The 23,280-nt window shown below is 39.9% G+C and overlaps 1 long non-coding RNA gene across 3 annotated transcripts in view; it reads right to left on the bottom strand.

Moving 5' to 3' along the window:
• LOC116757604 overlaps positions 1–23,280 on the bottom strand; it is a 95,118-nt gene that overhangs the window by 21,842 nt on the left and 49,996 nt on the right. For all 3 annotated transcript variants that reach the window (XR_004351029.1, XR_004351027.1, XR_004351028.1), the window contains exon 4: positions 16,266–16,299. This is a non-coding gene — a long non-coding RNA (uncharacterized LOC116757604). The remainder of the gene's footprint in view (positions 1–16,265; positions 16,300–23,280) is intronic.

Genomic DNA, 23,280 nt, shown 5'->3' with positions numbered 1-23,280 from the left:
GGAAAACTGGATAGTCACATGTAAAAGGATGAAATTGGACCCCTATCTTTACACCATTCACAAAAATTAACTAGAAATGGATTAAAAACTTAAATGTAAGACCTTAAACCATAAAACTCCTAGAAAAAGAAAAACACATGAGGACAAAGGTAGTTGGCATTGGTCTTGGCAACAATTTTTTGGATATGACAACAAAACACAACTGACAAAAGCGAAAACAAAATGGGACATCAGACTAAAAAGCTTCTTCAGCAAAAGAAATGATCAACAAAATGAAAAGGCAAACAGTGGAATGGGAGAAAATATTTGCAAATCATATATCAGATAAGGGGTTAAAATCCAAAATATATAAGGAACTCATACAGCTCAACAGCAAAAAGACTAATAATTTGATTTTAAAATGGGTAGAGATCTGAACATTTTTCCAAAGAAGACACACAGATGGCCAACAGGTATATGAAATGATGCTCAACACTCTAATCATCAGGGAAATGCAAATCAAAGCCACAATGAGATATCACCTCACATGTGTTAGAACAGCTATCATCAAAAAGACAGGAAATAACAAGTGATAGAGAGGATGTAGAGAAAAGGGAACCTTTGTGCACTGATGGTGGAAATGTAAATTGTACAGCCACTTTGGAAAACAGTATGAAGGCTCTTCAAGAAACTAAAAATAAAACTATTACATGATTCAGCACTTCTACTTCTGGTGATATGTCTGAAGGAAATGAAATCACTATCTTGAAGAGAGATCTGCACCCTAATGTTTATCGCAGCATTGTTTACAATAGCCAAGACATGGAAACAACCTAAGTGTCTGTCAGTGGATGAATGGATAAAGAAAATGTGACACACACACACACACACACACACACACATTTTTTTTTTTAATTCAACCATAAACAGATGGAAATCCTGCCATTTGCAACATGGAGGGACTTGAAGGTATTACACTAAATGAAATAAGTCAGACAGAAGGACAAATACTGCAATATCTCACTTATATGTGGAAAAGTATATGTTTGGCTTAAAGTATATGTTTTAAGCCAAACATATATATATGTTTGGCTTAAAAAAAAAAAGCCAAACTCATAGAAACAGAGAGTAGAATGGTGGTTGCCAGGGACTAGGTTGGGAAGAATGAGGTTGGTCAAAGGGTTAAAAAAAAATAATTATTTTTAAAAAATTAAATGAGATAATCATAGGCCCCCAAAAAGTAAATGATGTTTATTATTATTTTTCTCTGTGTGGCCTCCTATCAAGTAAAATCATAGACTTCCCTTCCCTATTGCTTCTCCAAGATTTCACCAGATACACAAATATTATATTGGCAGGTTTACAATACAACCGGTCATGCAGCCGAGATATATCTTTTCTAGAAAATCTGAGTAGAATTCATTCTATTTTTAAAAACTGGTCACTCTTGTGGACTTGTTTTCTTATCCCACATTAAGAACTTAAAGGTCCTACTCTTTTCAGCTGGAAGATGCACTATGTGCTAGATATAATTAGCAGAGAGTTAACTCTCCGAAGGAGCATTTTTTAAAGAGAAAGCTGTAGCTTCAGGAAAGGAAAACAGATGGGTGAGTACTGGTTGTAAGAAGTGATGTTGCATAAGAAGAGAGTAACTCTGTTGAGCACCATAATATGGCAATTCAGACTGAGGGTCATGGAGAGTAGAGTGGTGGTTACCAGGACTTGGGGGACGGAAGTTAGGGGGAGATATTGCTCAAAGGGTATAAACTTCCAGTGATAAGATTAACAAGTTTGGGGATCTAATGCACAGCATGGTGATTACAGCTAATAATACTCTACCATATACTTGATACAGAGTGTATCTCAAATGTTCTCACCACAAAAAGAAAATGGTAACTATGTTACTGGATGAAGGTGGTAACTAATACTATGGTGGTAATCATTTTGCAATTTATAAATGTATCAAATCAACATATTTTAAACCTTAAAAGTATACAATGTTATGTGCCAATTATAACTCAATAAAGCTGGGGGGAAAGTTGTTTTTTTTTTTTTTAAAGAGTGAGGGTCAAGCGAGGCCTGCACTTTTCACACGTTGCCTCAGGGAACACTCGCCCAGTGAAGAAGCTCAGGGTAAAGGCACCACCACCAAAGCAGGGATGAGAGTGACCTGACACCAGGAGGGAGACCCCAAAGAGGCCACAGCCACAGGAGGCCGGAGTCCTGGCCGCTGTCGCCTTCCCCGAGGGCTTCGACCGGCCCCCTCAGGTCGCGCAACAGATGAATGCCACCCGCCTCGTGGACCCTGTCCTGCCTTGTGTCATCGACACAGTTGCCCTGTTGCCAGAATGAGCTGAAGTCTGAAAATTGCTCAGCGGGACCAAGCATAGCACGGGCCTCTTCTCTTGTGGTTTCACTTGCCAATGACCACTATCTTGATAATTCCGTGTGACAGACAGGGTCTTGGTGCTCCGGCCTCATGTCAGGCCTGAGCCTCTGAGGTGGAAGAGCCGAGTTCAGGACATTGGTCCACTAGAGACCTCCCAGCCCCTCGTAATATCAATCAGCAACAGATCTCCCAGAGAATTCCGTCTCAACACTAAGACCCTGCTCCACTGAATGACCGGCTAGCTCCAATGCTGGACATCCCAGGCCAAACAACTAGCAAGACAGGAATACAACCCCACCCATTAGCAGAGAGGCTGCCTAAAATCATAATAAATTCACAGACACCCAAAAACACACCACCAGACATGGTCCTGCCCACCATAAAGACAAGATCCAACCTCATCCACCAGAACACAGGCAAAAGTCCCCTCCACCAGGAAGCCTACACAACCCACTGAACCAACCTTACCCACACGGGACAGTCACCAAAAACAACAGGAACTATGAACCTGCAGCCTGTGAAAAGCAGACCCCAAACACAGTAAGTTAAGCAAAATGAGAAGACAGAGAAATACACAGCAGATGAAGGAGCAAGGTGAAAACCCACCAGAACAAACAAATGAAGAGTAAATAGGCAGTCTACCTGAAAAAGAATTCAGGTAATTGAATAATTATAATGATAATAATAACAGTAATGATAGTAAAGATGATCCAAAATCTTGGAAATAGAATGGAAAAAATACAAAAAATGTTTAACAAGGACCTAGAAGAACTAAAGAGCAAACAAACAATGATGAACAACACAATAAATGAAATGAAAAATTCTCTAGAAGGAATCAATGGCAGAATAACTGAGGCAGAAGAACAGCTAAGTGACCTGGAAGATAAAATAGTAGAAATAACTACAGCAGAGCAGAATAAAGAAAAAAGAATGAAAAGAATTGAGGACAGTCTCAGAGACCTCTGGGACAACATTAAATGCACCAAAATTCAAATTATAGGGGTTCCAGAAGAAGAAGAGAAAATGAAAGGGACTGAGAAAATATTTGAAGAGATTATAGCTGAAAACTTCCCTAATATGGGAAAGGAAATAGTTAATCAAGCCCAGGAAGTGCAAAGAACCCACACAGGATAAATCCAAGGAGTAACACGACAAGGCACATATTAATCAAACTATCAAACATTAAATACAAAGAAAAAATATTAAAAGCAGCAAGGGAAAAACAACAAATAACATACAAGAGAATCCCCATAAGGTTAACAGGTGAATTTTCAGCAGAAAATCTGCAAGTCAGAAGGGTGAGGCAGGACATATATGAAGTGATGAAAGAGAAAAACTTACAACCAAGATTACTCTACCCAGCAAAGATCTCATTCAGATTAAACAGAGAAATTAAAACCTTTACAGACAAGCAAAAGCTAAGGGAATTCAGCACCACCAAACCAGCTTTACAACAAATGCTAAAGGAACTTCTCTAGGCAGGAAACACAAAAGAAGGAAAAGACCTACAATAACAAACACAAAACAATTAAGAAAATGGTAATAGGAACATACATATCGATAATTACCTTAAGTGTAAATGGATTAAATGCTCCAACCAAAAGACGGGCTGAATGGATACAAAAACAAGACCCATATATATGCTGTCTATAACAGACCCACTTCAGACCTAGGGACACATACAGACTGAAAGTGAGAGGATGGAAAAAGATATTCCATGCAAATGGAAATCAAAAGAAAGCTGGAGTAGCAATTCTCATATCAGACAAAATAGACTGTAAAATAAAGACTATTGGACTTCCCTGCTGGTGCAGTGGTTACGAATCCACCTGCCAATGCAGGGTACATGGGTACAAGCCCTGGTCCAAGAAGATCCCACATGCCGCAGAGCAACTAAGCCCATGTGCCACAACTACTGAGCTTGCACTCTAGAGCCCACGAGGACAATTACTGAGCCCTCATGCCTAGAGCCTGTGCTCTGCAGCAAGAGAAGCAACTACAATGAGAAGCCCATGCACCACAACGAAGAGTAGCCCCAGCTCACGGAAACTAGAGAAAGCCCGCACGCAGCAACGAACGCCTAGCAGAGCCAAAAATAATAAATAAATAAAATAAATAAACTTATAAATAAATAAAAACAAAATAAAGACTATTACAAGAGACAAAGAAGGACACTACATAATGATCAAGGGATCAGTCCAAGAAGAAGATATAACAATTATAAATATTTATGCACCCAACATAGGAGCACCTCAATACCTAAGGCAAACGTTAACAGCCATAAAAGGGGAAATTGACAGTAACACAGAAATAGTAGGGTACTTTAACACCCCACTTTCACCCATGGACAGATCATCCAAGATGAAAATAAATAAGGAAACACAAGCTTTAAATGACACATTAAACAACATGGATTTAATTCATATTTATAAGACATTGTATCCAAAAACAACAGAATACACTTTCTTCTTAAGTGCTCATGGAACATTCTCCAGGATAGATCTTACCTTGGGTCACAAATCAAGCTTTGGTAAATTTAAGAAAACTGAAATCATATCAAGTATCTTTTCTACCAACACACTATGAGACTATTATCAATTATAGGAAAAAAAACTGCAAAAATTACAAACACATGGAGGCTAAAGAATACACTACTAAATAACCAAAAGATCACAGAGGAAATCAAAAAAACCTAGAAACAAATGACAATGAAAACACAATGACCCAAAACCTATGGGATGCAGCAAAAGCAGTTCTAAGAGGGAAGTTTATAGCAATACAATCCTACCTCAAGAAACAAGAAACATCTCACACAAACAACATAACCTTACACCCAAAGCAATTAGAGGAAGAAGAACAAAATAAAACCTAAAGTTAGCAGAAGGAAAGAAATCATAAAGATGAGATCAGAAATAAATGAAAAAGAAATGAAGGAAACAATAGCAAAGATCAATAAAACTAAAAGCTGGTTCTTTCAGAAGACAAAACAAATGATGCACAATTAGCCAGGCTCAACAAGAAAAAAAGGGAAAAGACTCAAATCAACAGAATTCCAAATGAAAAAAGAGAACTGATACTGATACTGCAGAAATACTGATACTGCAGAAATACAAAGGATCATGAGAGATTACTAAAAGCAACTGGATGCCAATAAAATGGACAACCTGCAAGAAATGGAAAAATTCTTAGAAAAGCACAACCTTCTGACTAAACCAGGAGAAATAGAAAATATAAACAGACCAATCACAAGCACTGAAATTGAGACTGTCATTAAAAATCTTCAAACAAACAAAAGCCTAGGACAGATGGCTTCACAGGCCAATTCTATCAAACATTTAGAGAAGAGCTAACACCCATCTTTCTCAAACTCTTCCAAAGTACAGCAGAGGGATGAACACTCCCAAACTCATTCTACAAGGCCACCATCACCCTGATACCAAAACCAGACAAAGATGTCACAAAGAAAGAAAACTACAGGCCAATATCACTGATGAATATAGATGCAAAAATCCTCAACAAAATAGTAGCAAACAGAATCCAACAGCACATCAAAAGGATCATACACCATGATCAAGTGGCATTTATCTCAGGAATGCAAGGATTCTTCAATATACACAAATCAATCAGTGTGATAAACCATATTAACAAATTGAAGAATAAAAACCATATGATCTTCTCAATAGATGCAGAAAAAACTTTTGACAAAATTCAACACCCATTTATGATAAAAACTCTCCAGAAAGTAGGAACAGAGGGAACCTACCTCAACATAATAAAGGCCATATATGACAAACCCACAGCCAACATCATTCTCAATGCTGAAAAACTGAAACCATTTCCAATAAGATCAGGAACAAGACAAGGTTGCCCATTCTCACCACTATTATTCAACATAGTTTTGGAAGTGTTAGCCACAGCAATCAGAAAAGAAAAAGAAATAAAAGAATCCAAATCCGAAAAGATGAAGTAAAACTGTCACTGTTTGCAGATGACATGATACTATACACAGGGAATCCTAAAGATGATACCAGAAAACTACTACAGCTAATCAATGAATTTGGTAAGATAGCAGGATACAAAATTAATGCACAGAAATCTCTTGCATTCGTATACACTAATGATGAAAAATCTGAAAGAGAAATTAATGAAACACTCCCATTTACCACTGCAACAAGAAGAATAAAATACCTAGGAATAAACCTACCTAAGGAGACAAAAGACCTGTATGCAGAAAACTGTAAGACACTGATGAAAGAAATTAAAGATGATACAAACAGATGGAGAGATATATCATGTTCTTGGATTGGAAGAATCAAGATTGTGAAAATGATTATACTACCCAAAACAAACTACAGAATCAATGTAATCCTTATCAAACTACCAATGGCATTTTTCATAGAACTAGAACAAAAAATTTCACAATTTGTATGGAAACACAAAAGACCCTGAATAGCCAAAGCAATCTTAAGAAAAATGGAGTTGGAGGAATCAGACACCCTGACTTCAGACTATACTACAAAGCTACAGTAAACAAGACAATATGGTACTTGCACAAAAATAGAAATATAGATCAATGGAACAGGATAGAAAGCCCAGAGGTAAACCCACATACATATGGTCACCTTATCTTTGATAAAGGAGGCAAGAATATAAAATGGAGAAAAGTCAGCCTCTTCAACAAGTGGTGCTGGGAAAACTGGACAGCTACATGTGAATGAAATTAGAGTACTCCCTAACACCATACACAATAATAAACTCAAAATGGATTCTAGAACTAAATGTAAGGCCAGACACTATAAAACTCTTAGAGGAAAACATAGGCAGAACACTCTATGACATAAATCACAGCAAGAACCATTTTGACCCACCTCCTAGAGTAATGGAAATAAAAACAAATATAAACAAATGGGACCTAATGTAACTTAAAAGCTTTTGCACAGCAAAGGAAACCATAAACAAGACCAAATGACAACCCTCAGAATGGGAGAAAATATTTGCAAATGAAGCAACTGACAAAGGATTAATCTTCAAAATATAAAAGCTGCTCATGCAGCTTAATATCAAAAAAACAAACAACCCAAACCAAAAATGGGCAGAAGAGGTAAACAGACATTTCTCCAAAGAAGACATACAGACTGCCAACAAACACATGAAAGGATGCTCAACATCACTAATCATTAGAGAAATGCAAATGAAAACTACAATGAGGTATCACCTCACACTGGTCAGAACGGCCATCATCAAAAAATCTACAAACAATAAATGCTGGAGAGGGTGTGGAGAAGAGGGAACCCTCTTGCACTGCTGGTGGGAATGTAAATTGATACAGCCACTATGGAGAACAGTAAGGAGCTTCCTCAAAAAACTAAAAATAGAGCTACCATATGACCCAGCAATCCCACTACTGGGCATTTACCCTGAGAAAACCATAATTCAAAAAGAGTCATGTACCACAGTGTTCACTGCAGCACTATTTACAATAGCCAGGACATGGAAGCAACCTAAGTGTCCATTGACAGATGAATGGATAAAGAAGATGTGGCACATATATACAATGGAATATTACTCAGCCATAAAAAGCCATAAAAAAAATATTACTCAGCCATAAAAAGCCATGAAATTGAGTTATTTGTAGTGAGGTGGATGGACCTACAGCCTGTCATACAGAGTGAAGTCAGCAAGAGAAAAACAAACACCATATGCTAACACATATATATGGAATCTAAAGAAAAAAAAACAATTGGTTCTGAAGAACCTAGGGGCAGGACAGGAGTAAAGACACGGACGTAGAGAATGGACTTGAGGACACGAGGAGGGGGAAGGGTAAGCTGGGACGAAGTGAGAAAGTAGCGTGGACATATATACACTACCAAATGTAAAATAGCTAGTGGGAAGCAGCTGCATAGCACAGGGGGAATAACTCGGTGCTTCGTGACCACCTAGAGGGGTGGGAGGGAGACCCAAGATGGAGGGGATATGGGGATATATGTATACATATAGCTGATTCACTTTGTCATACAGCAGAAACTAACAACCATTGTAAAGCAATTATACTCTAATAAAGATGTTTAAAAAAAAGGGGGGGGAAAGAAAAAACAAAACCAAAAAAAAATCATATTAATGCCTTTTATTTTATTACACGTTAAAGTGAAAATATTTAGGTTATATTGGGTTAAATCAAGTATATTATTAAATTAAAAAAAAAAAGTAGTGACGGTCACAGAGTCAAGTGTCCTGGGTTGGAGTTCAAATATGTAAAATCTAGCCTTCTGTGTGCCTCAGTTTTATCACCTAGAAAATGGTGATAATGATACGTAATAGTAATAACTAATACAGTTGACATGAAAACTAAATAATTTAATATAGGCATTCCCTCGTGGCGCAGTGGTTAAGAATCCACCTGCTAATGCAGGGGACACAGGTTTGAGCCCTGGTCCGGGAAGATCCCACATGCCACAGAGCAACTAAGCCCATACACCACAACTACTGAGCCTGCGCTCTAGAGCCCACGAGCCACAGTAACTGAAGTCCACATGCCTAGAGCCCATGCTCCGCAACAAGAGAAGCCACAACAATGAGAAGCCCGAGCACCACAACGAAGAGTAGTCCCTGCTCGCCACAACTAAATAAAGTGCACAAGCGGCAATGAAGACCCAACGCAGCCAAAAATAAAATAAATAAATAAATTTATAAAAGAAAAAGAAAATCATCCCCTACTTGTGATTTGGTAGGTTTTGTTTTAAAAAAATAATAATAATAATTTAATACATGTAAAGCCCAATAGAAGTACTCAGGATATAGTAAACACCTAGTGAATGTTAGCTGTTACTGCTATGCATCAGGTCTGTTCTAGGCACTAGGGCATAATGAAGTATAAGATAGACGAGGTTATTGCATTAAAGAGCATAACTTCTAGGCAAGGGATGTGTCAGATTTCTTGTTTGTTCTCCAGATCCACTTTCCACACTTCTCCACTCTGCTCAGTGCCTCCAGAGCTGACTGTAAGACCACATGAATGAGTTCCCCTGTCTTCTGGCTTCTAATTGTGTGCCCATGCTACCCACATTTTTTCCCAGAAGATTACAAATTCAGGGGTTCCCACGATCCCCTGCTCAGGTTTGATAATTCACTAGAATGATACATAGAACTCAGAAAAGTGCTATACTTTCTTTTCCAGTTTGTTATAAAGGATACAAATGAATAGCCAGATAAGTATACAAATGAATAGTACATAGATCGAGGTCTGGTACACAGGAACCTCTGTGCCCAGGGAGTCAGGCTTTGCCACCCTCCAGAAACATGGATGTGTTCACCAATTCAGAAGCTCTCTCAGTCTTGTAGTTTAAGAGTTTTTATAACCCAATCTCCAGTCCCCATCACCATCCAGGAAGTCAGAGAGTGGGGATGAAAGTGGAAATGAAATTGGTTGCTGTTTCAGCTGACCAGCCTCTATTCTAAAGCCATTTAGGGACCTCATTCTAAGTCATCTCATTAGTATAAACTGAAGTGTGGTTGAAAGGGGCTCCTAATGAACAACAAAAGATAATCCTATCACTCAGGAAACTCCCATGGTTTTAGTAGCTCTGTGCCAGGAACTGGTGACAAAGACCAAGTATATATTATACCATAGTCTATATGAAGTTGTATACACATCCAAATCAGGAATCATTTCTCATTTATTTTACTGAAACTTTTAAAAACATCTTTCCAAATTTCAGTTAAAAATGATATATTAGGAAAAAATGATACATTAGAGTTTCATCAACTTTTTGAATAAACTCTCTTCATTTTGTTTGTGCCAGCTTTCTCGTCCAAGTTTTGAAAATATATTTTAGAATCCTTAAATGTTTCTGTATCTATATTGCAAGATTTGAACAATTTTATAACAGGTAAACTCTCACTACCCTTTAACTCTTTAAAGAAAAATCCACATTAGTATGTGTGTTTAAATTATCCCAACTGCAAAACAACACAAAAAAGAAACTGTTATAATTCAAACCATTTAATTAGTATCCTCATAGAAAACAGAGCATCTACAAAATAAAAACAGGATGTTATGAAAAGGAAAAAATATTGGAAATTAAAAATATAAATGCCAAAATTTTTAACAAAAGAGTTGTAAGATGGAAAAGAAATCTCCCATAAAGATGGGGGCGGGGGAGGCTTCCCTGGTGGCGCAGTGGTTGAGAGTCCGCCTGCCGATGCAGGGGACACGGGTTCGTGCCCCGGTCGAGGAAGATCCCACATGCTGCGGAGCGGCTGGCCCCGTGAGCCATGGCCGCTGAGCCTGCGTGTCCGGAGCCTGTGCTCCTCAATGGGAGAGGCCACAAGAGTGAGAGGCCCACGTACCGCAAAAAAAAAAAAAAAAAAAGATGGGGGTAAAAACCTGTACAAAATGTGAGACAAAAATACGAAGTCTAACATTTGACTAACAAGAGATCCAGAAAGAGAACAGAAATGGCAAGGACAAAACTGACAGAGAACTAATAGAAAAGAAATACTTGGAGCTGAAGGACATGAGTCCTCAAGTTGGAAAGTTCACAAAAGTTTAGCACGATGAGGGACTCAAAGTCCATACTTAGACAGATTGTTGTGAAATAGTAGGACCACAAGGAAAAAGAAGGGAAAATCAGGTCAACTGCAAAGGATGGCCTGGATACCAGAAGACTATTGACAATGCCTTCCAAATTCTGAGGGAATTTGACTACAATTATACAATTTAAATTGAAAAAAGAAAATCACCAAGAATAAAATAACATCCACATATCCACCATTCAAAATAAATACATGTTAACACTTTTTCATTTTTGCTTCAGAAAATAAGTGAAAACAGAGCACCCCATACTCCAAAGCAACCATTCTCATAAATTAGATGTGTACCTCCTAGTCTATGTTTTCACACTTTTACTACCTGCATGTGTAGCTATAATCAATAGATAGTGAGAGTTGGGTATTTGAAAGGTATTTGAATTGAAATCTTATGGTATATATCATTCTGCAGTTTGTTTGCCATCTTCTCTGTTCTATCTGCAAGCAATGCACTGCCAGGGGCACATCCAGGCTTCATGGGGCCTGAAAGTTAGAAAATTGGTGGCGGTGTGTGGAGGCGGGAAGAGGGAGGTCTCTTTAAGAAAAGAATATTAAATTATGAATACAAAATTATATCTGACAGTAAATTTTTATGTAGAGTGAGAAAAGAAATTACAACAAATTACAAGTTTTAAAAAGCTGACACACCTCCATACACTTTTTCCCCTACAGCTTTTAACTGTTTACTTTTTTGATAACCTCTTCATAGGACAATGATCTTATAATTTTCAATAGGGAGAATAGAAAGATAACTCAATCTTGTCTCTATGGCTGATCAAAATTCATTCTCTGTAGCTGATAGTTTAGAAAAGTTTCTTTCTGCCTCACACATAATTATCGGTTAGGTCATATAAATTGTTAGGATTATTGTCAACTTTGGGAAAGCCCTGATTTTGCACTCTGACATTTTCCTTTTTAATACCAAACTGTTCTTATTTTGTGGCTGCACCATCTTCTATGAGGATACTAATTAGATGATTCTTTTAAATGTTTATTTCATGCTTTGGTCTGTTCCCCTGAGTTATCTCTGCTTCCTTCAGTATTATTATTTTATCTGTTAGTTTATCTTGTCCTTTATGCCTAGTCATCATTGCTTGTTTATACATGCTTGAGAATGAGGAGAGAGGAGAGCTTCCTGTGACTTCTGCGTGGGAGGGTGGTTGGGAGGCTGAAAGCTTTGTTTTATGAGCAGGCAGAGAACCAGCCATTATACTTGGAAAGTCTAAAATCCAGACACAGGGACTTTCCTGGTGGGCCAGTGGTAAAGAATCCACCTTACAATGCAGGGGACACGGGTTCGATCCCTGGTCAGGGAACTAAGATCCCACATGCCGTGGGGCAACTAAGCCCATGTGCCACAACTACACGCGCCTCAACTAGAGAGCCCGCCTGCTGCAAACTATAGAGCCCATGTGCCCTGGAGCCTGTGCGCCACAACTAGAGAAGAGAAAACCCACACGCCACAACTAGAGAGAAGCCCGCGTGCTGCAACGAATGATCCCTCATGCCTCAACGAATATCCCGTGAGCCACAACTAAGATCCGATGCAGCCAAAAATAAAAATAAAATAAATAAATAAAACCCAGACACAGAGGATAGTCCTAATTCATTCTGTTTCTTTAGAATAAACACCAACTTTTTTGCAAGCTTTAGGGAATATCCTGGCAATCAGACCCTCTGTACTCAGGGATGGGATGGGAGGATTGATGATTAAGGTTTCAGCTCTATAGCTCACTTCTATCATTAGGCCAGTGGTGGCAAAAACATTGAGAACACAGCATAAACAACATCCTCTCTTATTTACCTCTGAAACTCATCTATTTGTAGAGCTCTACTTTGCCATCTTCCTTTCAACATGTGAAGGTAAATCTCAGGAAGAGCTATGCCTCTGGAATTTTGCTTGAGAGGCTGGTCAATGCCCTCAGCCACAATGCCCTTCTTCCTCCATATGCTCACAGCTCAGAAAACACTTCTCAATGCTCATCCTATAGGAGTGTGAGCAAGGTGCAAAGATGTGACAAATACCAATGGCACATTTTTAATTTTTAAAAACTAGGTCAGTCACAGACGTGAATAGCACCAAAACACAGCTGCTTTCAAGTTTCTTTTTTTCTTTTTTTTTTTTTTTTCTGACAAGGTCTAATTATAAGCTGCAAGAACAACTAAATCAGAAGTGTGCGTTTGATTATGATATGAGCATCACCTGTGGCAGGTGGATTTTGCCTTGACTATATGGCTCCCAGTTCAGAGTGGGAGTAGCCTCCAGTTTGACTTAGAAACACAGAGCCCTAAATCCACAGAGTTTGCAATTTGTAATATGCATAAAAAGGTGGGGTGTTCCACCATCATCCCAACACAGAGGTCAGCTCAAACTGGTTCTGTCTATTCCCACTTTGACAGCAGGGTCAGGATTTCCTTTCAGGACATCATTACCCCTCCAGGAGGCCATATCCCCTCTCCCTATGTTCTGAGGCTCACAAGAGTCAACGCTGCTAACATGTGAAAGGTCAGATGGGGAAGGAAAGCTTGCCAAGCCCTCCAGGGCAAAAGAACTCATTCCAAATGAGATGCTTGTGGGCAGCCCAATTCTGTAGGTCACGCATGGTCCACTCCAGACAGCAGCATGAGGGACAGCTGGTCACTGAAGCAGTTCCCACTTCATGGTTCCTCCTCCCTTCAAACCTCCCGAACCACCTCCCCCCATTTCAGATCTCTCCACATCTTCCTCTTCTGTGGTCCATGGTGAATGCCACCCCCACCCTTTTCTCATCCTGCTCTGGCCTGTGGTCATTTATCTGGTCTCTGAGCAGGAAAATCTGCAAGGTTGCAAACCAAATTTTATGCCTGGAGCAGAATTTCTAGCCTTTGTAGGTAGATGACTCATGTCTGTCATACGAGCCAGGAATGGGGATGGGAGCCACCATTAGGGATGAAGGTTTGATGATCTCAGTGGTACTAGGAGGACATGGTGAGGGAAGGAAAGATTGTATCCTTTTTTTTATGATTCCCTGCTTTTTTTAAATTAATTAATTTATTGGCTGTGTTGGGTCTTTGTTGCTGCACTCAGGCTTTCTCTAGTTGCGGCTACTCTTCGTTGTGGTGCACGGGCTTCTCGTTGCAGTGGCTTCTCTTGTTGTGGAGCATGGGCTCTAGGTGCATGGGCTTCAGTAGTTGTGGCATGTGGGCTCAGTAGTTGTGGCTCATGGGCTCTAGAGCACAGGCTCAGTAGTTGTGGCACACGGGCTTAGTTGCTCCTCAGCATGTAGGATCTTCCCGGACCAGGGCTCAAACCTGTGTCTCCTGCATTGGCAGGTGGATTCTTAACCACTGCGCCACCAGGGGAGTCCTAAGATTCCCTGCTTTAATCAACTTTTTTGATCAATTGACCAACTTCTAGTTAGATAAAGGCGTCCTACTATACTATAACTAGCCACAGTTCACTGATTACCTGTGTCAGCACTCTTACATGCTTTTCATTATTTCTATTCCTTTCATAATTCTTGCAAGGTAGGCACTTGTATCTGCATGTTATAAACAAACTGAGGCTCCCAGAGGCTGATTGCCTCACTCAAGACAACTCTGCAAGTTAAATAATGGAATAAGAATTTGAGTATTAGTCATTTCCACTGGAAGACTAAGAGGAGACCGTGTGCAGGGTCAGACCAATGGGCTATCGAGACTAGAGTCTTTGCGATGATAGCACAAAGAAAGTGTTGAACAAAGGCCTACTTGCAATTCCTCAGCTCATAGGTTAGCTGTGTGCCCACCACATTCCTACCTACTCATATTCACTTGTTAGAAACTAACATTTATTAGGTATTGACTATATGCCAAGTACTGTGCTGAACACTTGACACTTCATCTCATCTGTTTCTTGTTACCACCTATGAAATGAGAATCATTACCCCCATTTTTCTGATGAAGAAATTGATACTCAGAGTTATTGTGTAAGTTTCCTGAGGTCAAAGAGCCATGATTTGAACCCAACTTGAAGAAATCCCAGAGCCTCCTCCATGTGGCCTCCGTGATTTGGAACCTGTTCCTCTTGAAGGCCTTCCAACGGCCCCTTAAGGCTTCAGGACAAATCACTTAGTGACTAAACATAAGATGATCTCTGTGCTGATGCATTCCAGGCCTTCAGGATGAGTTACTCAAATGCTAACTGAGAACTTGGATGACAGAGTGGTGTCAGTGTCAAGAAAACATCTAGAAAAGTTTCCATTTACATTTGTGAAAATCTGCTTCAGCTCACTAAAGGGCAAGTGGAGCCAAAAGCAGGCAGAGTCCTGTGCTCGTCTTCAGCTTCTGGAGCCAGGGACTACCTCATTCATCTGTTTCCATAGCCCCCAGCAAAACAACAAGCATACCATAATTTTTGCCATTTGTTGAGTACTTACTATGGCCCAGATAACCCCACTTAATTTCTACAACAATCCTGCAAGGTAGATATTATTATCTGTGTCTCACAGATACAGACTCTAAGGTTCAGAGAGATTGAGCAACTTGCTGCTGAGTCACAGAACTGGTAAAACTCAGGCTACCTCAGAAGGCTTCTCAGAGGAGATCGATCTGGAGGAAGCATTTGCTGAAGGAAAACATAGAAAAGAACTTCTAATTAGCAGCAGCAGGCCCAGTCATAGAGACAGGAAAGAGCAGCGGTCTTGCTCATACCTAATTCAACAGCAACCTTTGTTTGTTAATACATCTTTATTGGAGTATAATTGCTTCACAATGCTGCATTAGTTTCTGTTGTACACCAAAGTGAATCAGACATTATCAAGCCTTTCCAAAACATTCAATTTAGTTTTCATAGAAATAATAGCTCAATCTCTCTTTACATTCATATTTCACAGATTTACACTTTATTTAATTAAATTACACCATGTGTGCCCGGCAAAAATTGGTTTGCTAGCAAACATCACTGACTCCTGGTAAGCATCTAATTGGTGCTGAGTTATTTAACTTCCTCATGCTATATTTTTCTCACCTGTAAAATGGTGGTATTGTAAGGATTTAATGAGTTAATCTATATAAAAAGCTTGTTAAGCACTCAGTAAGTGTTTGGGCACAGAAGCACACAGGTATGCCTTTGTTGATAAGTTTTCCAGGAGGAATCGAGAGCATCAGTTAATCCTGTGAGTTGGTTACATGGAGGTACCTTAAGAGCTTCTCCTGTATTGGGTGTGATTTTATTAGATAAAAATGCCTGTTGGGGATTACAGAAATCTCCCCCACTCCAAATACTGCCTTTTATTCTCTGATTTTCTAATTAAATGTGCACTTTGTCCTCAGCATACTTGACACATACCTTATCCAAGAGCCTTCTTATTCACAGATCTGGTCTGAAGGCAAAAAACAACAAAAGCAAGTTACTCCTTCTTCAACACTTGAATGGCGGCCACAAAAATAAACAAATAACATCCTTTTATTCTCCCGAAGAGACACTTCCAATGAATTTCTTAATCTCCCTCCACTACAGCAGATATATTCTCAGGACTATCAGGTTGCAAGGTATACACAAATTCCAAGAGCACTTCTGGGAACAAAATCTGCCACACTCTCTGGCATTAAAGGACTCCCACTGTTGGCTCCATTTCCCAGTCATAAGCATCCTAGACATGCCACACCTCTAGGGGAAAAGCTAGAAGCTAAGGACCTAAAAGCTAGGTCCTTAGAGAAACATGACAGAAAGAGGAAAGCCTTTGGAAGCAGACATGTCTGGATCCAAATTTATGCTTTGCCATTTGTTAGCTGTGTGATCTGGGCAAGCCACTTAACCTCTCTGAGCCTCAGTTCCCTCAACTATACAATCAATAATCTTTGCATTAAATTCTTGAAAATATTTAATGTGTTAAGGCAGGAATGCACCTAGCACAGGGCTGGGCACATAAGAAGCATTCAGTGAATGGTGGCCATTATTATTGATTATTCTCCAGGATAACTCCAACATTGACCTTTAGGTATAATAAAGCTCTAGAATGTTGTAGTTAAATGCCAAGCTAGTTGGGTTTGAATTGCAGATCTTCTATTTCTGAAGTGGGTAAACTTTGGCAATTTCCTTAACCTCTCTGGGCCTGATTTTCCCTATCTCTAAAATGGAAAAAGTAACAGAACCTATATCAAAGGGTTGCTGTAAAAATTAAATAAGTTAGTATATATAAAATGTTTAGAATAGTGCTCGGAACATATTAAGCACTATGTAAGTATCATCTATTATATTAGTTCTGTATCATAACTGTCTCTTTAACTGTAGACACCTTGAAATAATGATTGTCTTTTTTTTTCCTGTATCTCCAGGGTGTCAAAGTGACTGCAACACCTTAATAAATGTTAATGGAATGAATGAAGCATCTCACATGCCATGCTAATTAAGACTTTCCCTGGAAATGACACTAACCCAATTCAAACTAAGGGAGAAAAAAAAGACAATTTGCTCATATTTAAATTATCCAGGAGTTAATCTTGCTTCTAGCACAGTTAGAACCAAAGGGTCAAATGGTTTAAGGATGACTTTCTTTTCAACTGTTTCCAGCATTTCGGTTTTGTTGGCTCTCTCCATGTGAAGGGCATTGTAGCCATCAGCAACCCAAGCTTCACAGCCAGCCACTTTATCAACTTAATGCTTTTTCTCCAAAAGATCTGAAGCTAGAATTTAATGTGCCCAGCTAGAGTTTTGTGCCCATCCATGTATTAACTTCTGTGTTCAAGGAAATGGGGTAATCTGACTGGGTAAGCCTATTCACCCCATGTAGAAGAGAAGGGGCAGACCTATGCAAACAGACAGATTTCCTCAAAGTAAAGAGTATTCTATTATAAGGAGGAGGGAAAAGGGATGCTGGGCAGGCAAAAATGCCAGATGCTCTGACATAGGCCAAAAGATGGTGCTCAACCTCATTAGTCCTAGACCACTCCAGACAATAAGAATCTGCCCAGAATTTTTTTTAAAAATATGGAATTCCCTGGTGGTCCAGTGGTTAGGACTCTGCACTTTCACTGCCGAGGGTACATGCCCTATCCCTGGTCAGGGATCCCACAAGCAATGTCATGTGGCCAAATTTAAAAAAAGAAAAAAAAGAATCTGCCCAGTTTTAATAGGTCTTTTAAGAAAAATATCTTAATATTTCTAAGTAATTATTCACAGATTTCAACCTCCTCACATGAGGCTCTTCCTCAAATCCAATCTAATCTAAATTCCTTGAGTTTCTAGTCAAAGTATTTTTCTTCTTGTTTGTAAAAGGTAAAAAATAAAGCTAAGCAAATGCTTTATAATCTAGTCTGAAGATGTTTTTGAGTAGGAGTTATTTTGTAGCCGAGCAGGACCCCACGCGGCCTTCCCAGAACAGGACCACCCCATCCGCCCAGACGTCCTCTCCCTGCCTCTTGTCCATAGAAAAACTCTAGCCTCCTTCCCTAAGTTTCAAAGAAGAAATTTAATCAGAGAAGTGACAAAATGCAGAAAGAAAGGAAAACAGTCAAGTAAGACAAAATAATAATAGTTTAGCCATTAAACAAAGTCAAGGATTTTTAATTCCTTTTAGTTCCTCCTAAAGGGCTATAGATAATATTCTGAGCCACATCCTTTGAGCTGTTTTGCAGATACTGAAACCCCCACCAGGTGGAAGAAGTTAACTGGATGCTGCCCACAAGCATGTAGACCCCACACCAGTTGGAACCAAAACGTTGATGATGTTGATTCCCAATTACCTTACCACCAACCAATCAGAAGAATGTCCACGAGCTGATCATACACCCCACAGCTCTCTTCCCTCACCCTGTCTTTAAAAATCTTTCCCTGAACACAAGAGGGAGGAGATATGGGGATATATGTATATGTATAGCTGATTCACTTTGTTATACAGCAGAAACTAACAGAACATTGTAAAGCAATTATACTCCAATAAAGATGTTAAAAAAAAAATCTTTCCCTGAAAGCCATTGGGGAGTTTGGGTCTTTTAAGCACTAGTTGCCTGGACTCCTTGCTTGGCCCCTGCAATAAATGCTGCCCTTTCCTTCACCACAACCTGGTGTCAGTAGATTGGCTTTACTGTGTGCAGACAAGTGGACCCAAGTTTGGTTTGGTAACAATTTCATCAATATGGTGCTACCTGGAGTAGTATGGCAAGCAGAGCCCAGAGAAAAAGAAATCTGTGATCAATTTGTGATGTCTGCCTGCACCAGGTTCTGGAATGGAAAAGGGCCACACACTTGGCTGAATTTGCATCCCTGAGTTTTGTAATGCTTCATCCAAAAAATTTCTTCTTCCTTCACCCAGCACCCTTACTCAAACAGGGGAGGCATGGAGGAAATGTCAGGAAAAGTGGGATATGGGCAACATGCTTGTTAAATTCTTCCAAGTTCTGATTTCAATCTTGAGATCTACTTACAGGACTAAAAGTTATTCCTCAGTGAATCAGCAAAGGCACTGAGTGTGATTAGCAGTTTTTGGATGCAAAACAACATTGCAAACTGCTCTGTACTCTGCTTGGCTGTGCTGAGGTACCACTTCAGGTGTTAGCAAAAAAAGAGACGTGAGAGAGAAAGAACTGTTACACCCACCAACAGCCCTTCCTTTGGCCATGATCACATCATCCAAGGTGTGATCACTGACATCAGGTTGTTTTACCACATAGTGTGAGCTGACAACTAAAGAACAGCAAGTTAGTCTGTATGACAAAAACTTTTCCCATTTATTTGCTCCATTGACTTTCAAGGGTTAGGCTGAATTATCATCCAGAAGATTTGTATTTTGCCTGTTCCCACTACCTTTTCTTAATACAAAAAATTTCAAACAAATAAAACTGGAAAGAATATTATAAAAAATACCCATCATTCAGATTCAACAATTGTTAGGATTTTGCCACATTTGCTTTATCTATCCTTCTCCTTTTTCTGTGGAAGTATTTTAAAGCAAATCCCAGCCCTCGGGACTTCCCTGGTGGTCCAGTGGTTAAGAATCTGTCTTCCAATGCAGGGGGTGTGGGTTCGATCCCTGGTTGGGGAACTAAGATCCCACATGCCGTAGGGCAAAAAAGCCTGTGCGCTCTAGAGCCCATGCACGACAACTAGAGAGCCTGCGTGCTGCAACAACTGCGCCCACGTGCTCTGGAGCCCATGCACCACAACTAGAGAGCCTGTGTGCCACAACTAGAGAGCCTGCATGTCTCAACTAGAGAGCTCGCACGCTGCAACAAAGAGCCTGTGTGCCACAACTAAGACCTGACGTAGCCTAATTAATTAATTTTTAAAAAATCCTAGTCCTCACGTTATTTCTTCTCTATATGTCACTTCACATCTCTAAAATATATGAAAGGATTGGTTTAAGATGGCAGAGTAGAAGGACATGCGCTCACTTCCACTTGTGAGAGCACCAGAATCACAACTAACTGCTGAACAATCATTGACAGGAAGACACTGGAACTCACTAAAATAGACACCCCACATTCAAAGACAAAGGAGAAGCCACAGGGAGAAGGTAGGAGGGGCACAATCACAATAAAATCAAATCCCATAAACGCTGGGTGGGTGACTCACAAACTGGAGAACAATTACGCCACAGAAGTCCACCCACTGGAGTGAAGGTTCTGAGCCCCACACATCAGGCTTCCCAACCTGGGAGTCCAGCAATGGGAGGAGGAATTCCCAGAGAATCAGACGTTGAAGGTTAGCAGGATTTGATTGAAGGACTTCGACAGGACAGGGGCAAACAGAGACTCCACTCGGGGAGGGCACACACAAAGTAATGTGCACATGAGGACCCAGGGGGAAGGAGCAGTGACCCCAGAGGAGACTGAACCAGACCTACCTCCTAGTGTTGGAGGGACTCCTGAAGAGGCGGGGGGTGGCTGTGGCTCACCAGGGAAGGACACTGTCAGCAGAAGTTCTGGGAAGTACTCCTTGGTGTGAGCCCTCCAGGAGTCTGCCATTAGCGCCACCAAAGAGCCTGTAGGCTCCAGTGCTGGGTCGCCTCAGGCTAAACAACCAACAGGGAGGAAACTCAGCCCCACCCATCAGCAGACAAGTGGATTAAAGTTTTAATGAGCTCTGCCCACCAGAGTAACACCCAGCTCTACCCACCACAAGTCTCTCCCATCAGGAAGCTTGCACAAGCCTCTTAGATAGCCTCATCCACCAGAGGGCAGACAGTGGAAGAAAGAAGAACTACAATTCTGTAGACTGTGAAATGAAAACCACATTCACAGAAAGACAGACAAAATGAAAAGGCAGAGGACTATATACCAGATGAAGGAACAAGATAAAACCCCAGAAAAACAACTAAATGAAGTGGAGATAGGCAACCTTCCAGAAAAAGAATTCAGAATAATGATAGTGAAAATGATCCAGGACCTCGGAAAAAGAATGGAGGCAAAGATTGAGAAGATGAAAGAAATGTTTAACAAAGACCTAGAAGAATTAAAGAAAAAACACCTAGAAGAATTAAAGAACAAACAAACAGAGATGAACAATACAATAACTAAAAAGAAAAATGCACTAAAAGGAATCAATAGCAGAATAACTGAGTCATAGAATGGATAAGTGACCTGGAAGACAGAATGGTGGAATTCACTGCCACAGAACAGAATAAAGAAAAAAGAATGAAAAGAAATGAAAACAGCCTAAGAGAGAGCTGGGACAACATTAAACACACCAACATTCACATTATAGGGGTCCCAGAAGGAGAAGAGAGAGAGAAAGGACCAGAGAAAATATTTGAAGAGATTATAGTCGAAAACGTCCCTAACATGGGAAAGGAAATAGCCACTGAAGTCCAGGAAGCATAGAGAGTCCCAGACAGGATAAACCCAAGGAGAAACATGCCGAGACACATAGTAATCAAATTGACAAAAATTAAAGACAAAGAAAAATTATTAAAAGCAAAAAGGGAGGACCTCCCTGGTGGCTCAATGGTTACGGGTTAGAGCCCTGGTCTGGGAAGATCCCACATGCCACGGAGCAACTAAGCCTGTGCACCACAACTACTGAGCCTGCGCTCTAGAGCCCATGAGCCACAACTACCGAGCCTGTGTGCTACAACTACTGAAGCCCTCATGCCTAGAGCCCATGCTCCACAACAAGAGAAGCCACCACAATGAGAAGCCCGTGCACCACAACGAAGAGTAGCCCCCACTCACCACAACTAGAGAAAGCCCACGCATAGCAGTGAAGACCCAACACAGCCAAAATTAAATTAAAAAAAAAAAAAGCAACAAGAGAAAAACAACAAATAACATACAAGGGAACTCCCATAAGGTTAACAGCTGATTTCTCAGCAGAAACTCTACAAGCCAGAAGGGAGTGGCAAGACATACTTAAAGTGATGAAAGGGAAGAACCTACAGCCAAGACTACTCTACCCGGCAAGGATCTCATTCAGATTCAGTGGAGAAAGCAAAAGCTTTACAGACAAGCAAAAGCTAAGAGAATTCAGCACCACCAAACCAGCTCTGCAACAAATGCTAAAGGACCTTCTCTAAGTGGGAAACACAAGAAAAGAAAAGGACCTACAAAAACAAACCCACAACAATTAAGAAAATGGTAATAGGAACATATATGTCAATAATTAAACATGAATGGATTAAATGTTCCAACCAAAAGACACAGGTTCGCTGAACGGATACAAAAACAAGACCCATATATATGCTGCCTACAAGAGACCCACTTCAGACCTAAGGACACATACAGACTGAAAGTGAGGGGATGAAAAAAGATATTCCATGCAAATGGAAATCAAAAGGAATTTGAAGTAGCAATACTCATATCAGATAAAATAGACTGTAAAAAAAAGAATGTTACAAAAGACAAGAAGGGACACTATATAATGATCAAGGGATCAATCCAAGAAGAAGATATAACAGTTATAAATATATACGCACCCTCGATATATAAGGCAAATGCTAACAGCCATAAAAGAGGAAATCGACAGTAACACAATAATAGTGGGTGACTTTAACACCTCACTTACACCAATGAACAGATCATCCAGACAGAAAATTAATAAGGAAACACAAACTTTAAATGACACAATAGACCAGATAGATTTAATTGATATTTATAGGACATTCCATCCGAAAAGAGCAGATTACACTTTCTTCTCATGTGCACACAGAACATTCTCCATGATAGATCACATATTGGGTCACAAATCAAGCCTCAGTAAATTTAAGAAAACTGAAATCATATCAAGCATCTTTTCTGACCACAACGTTATGAGATTAGAAATCAATTACAGGGGGAAAAAAACGTAAAAAACACAAGCATGTGGAGGCTAAACAATACATTACTAAATAACCAAGAGATCACTGAAGGAATCAAAGAGGAAATTTAAA

Source organism: Phocoena sinus, chromosome 8 (genome assembly GCF_008692025.1).
Source record: "Phocoena sinus isolate mPhoSin1 chromosome 8, mPhoSin1.pri, whole genome shotgun sequence".
Taxonomy (NCBI): Eukaryota; Metazoa; Chordata; class Mammalia; order Artiodactyla; family Phocoenidae; genus Phocoena; species Phocoena sinus.
Note: the sequence above shows the minus strand (reverse complement) of the source record. Positions and strands in the feature narration are given on the sequence as shown.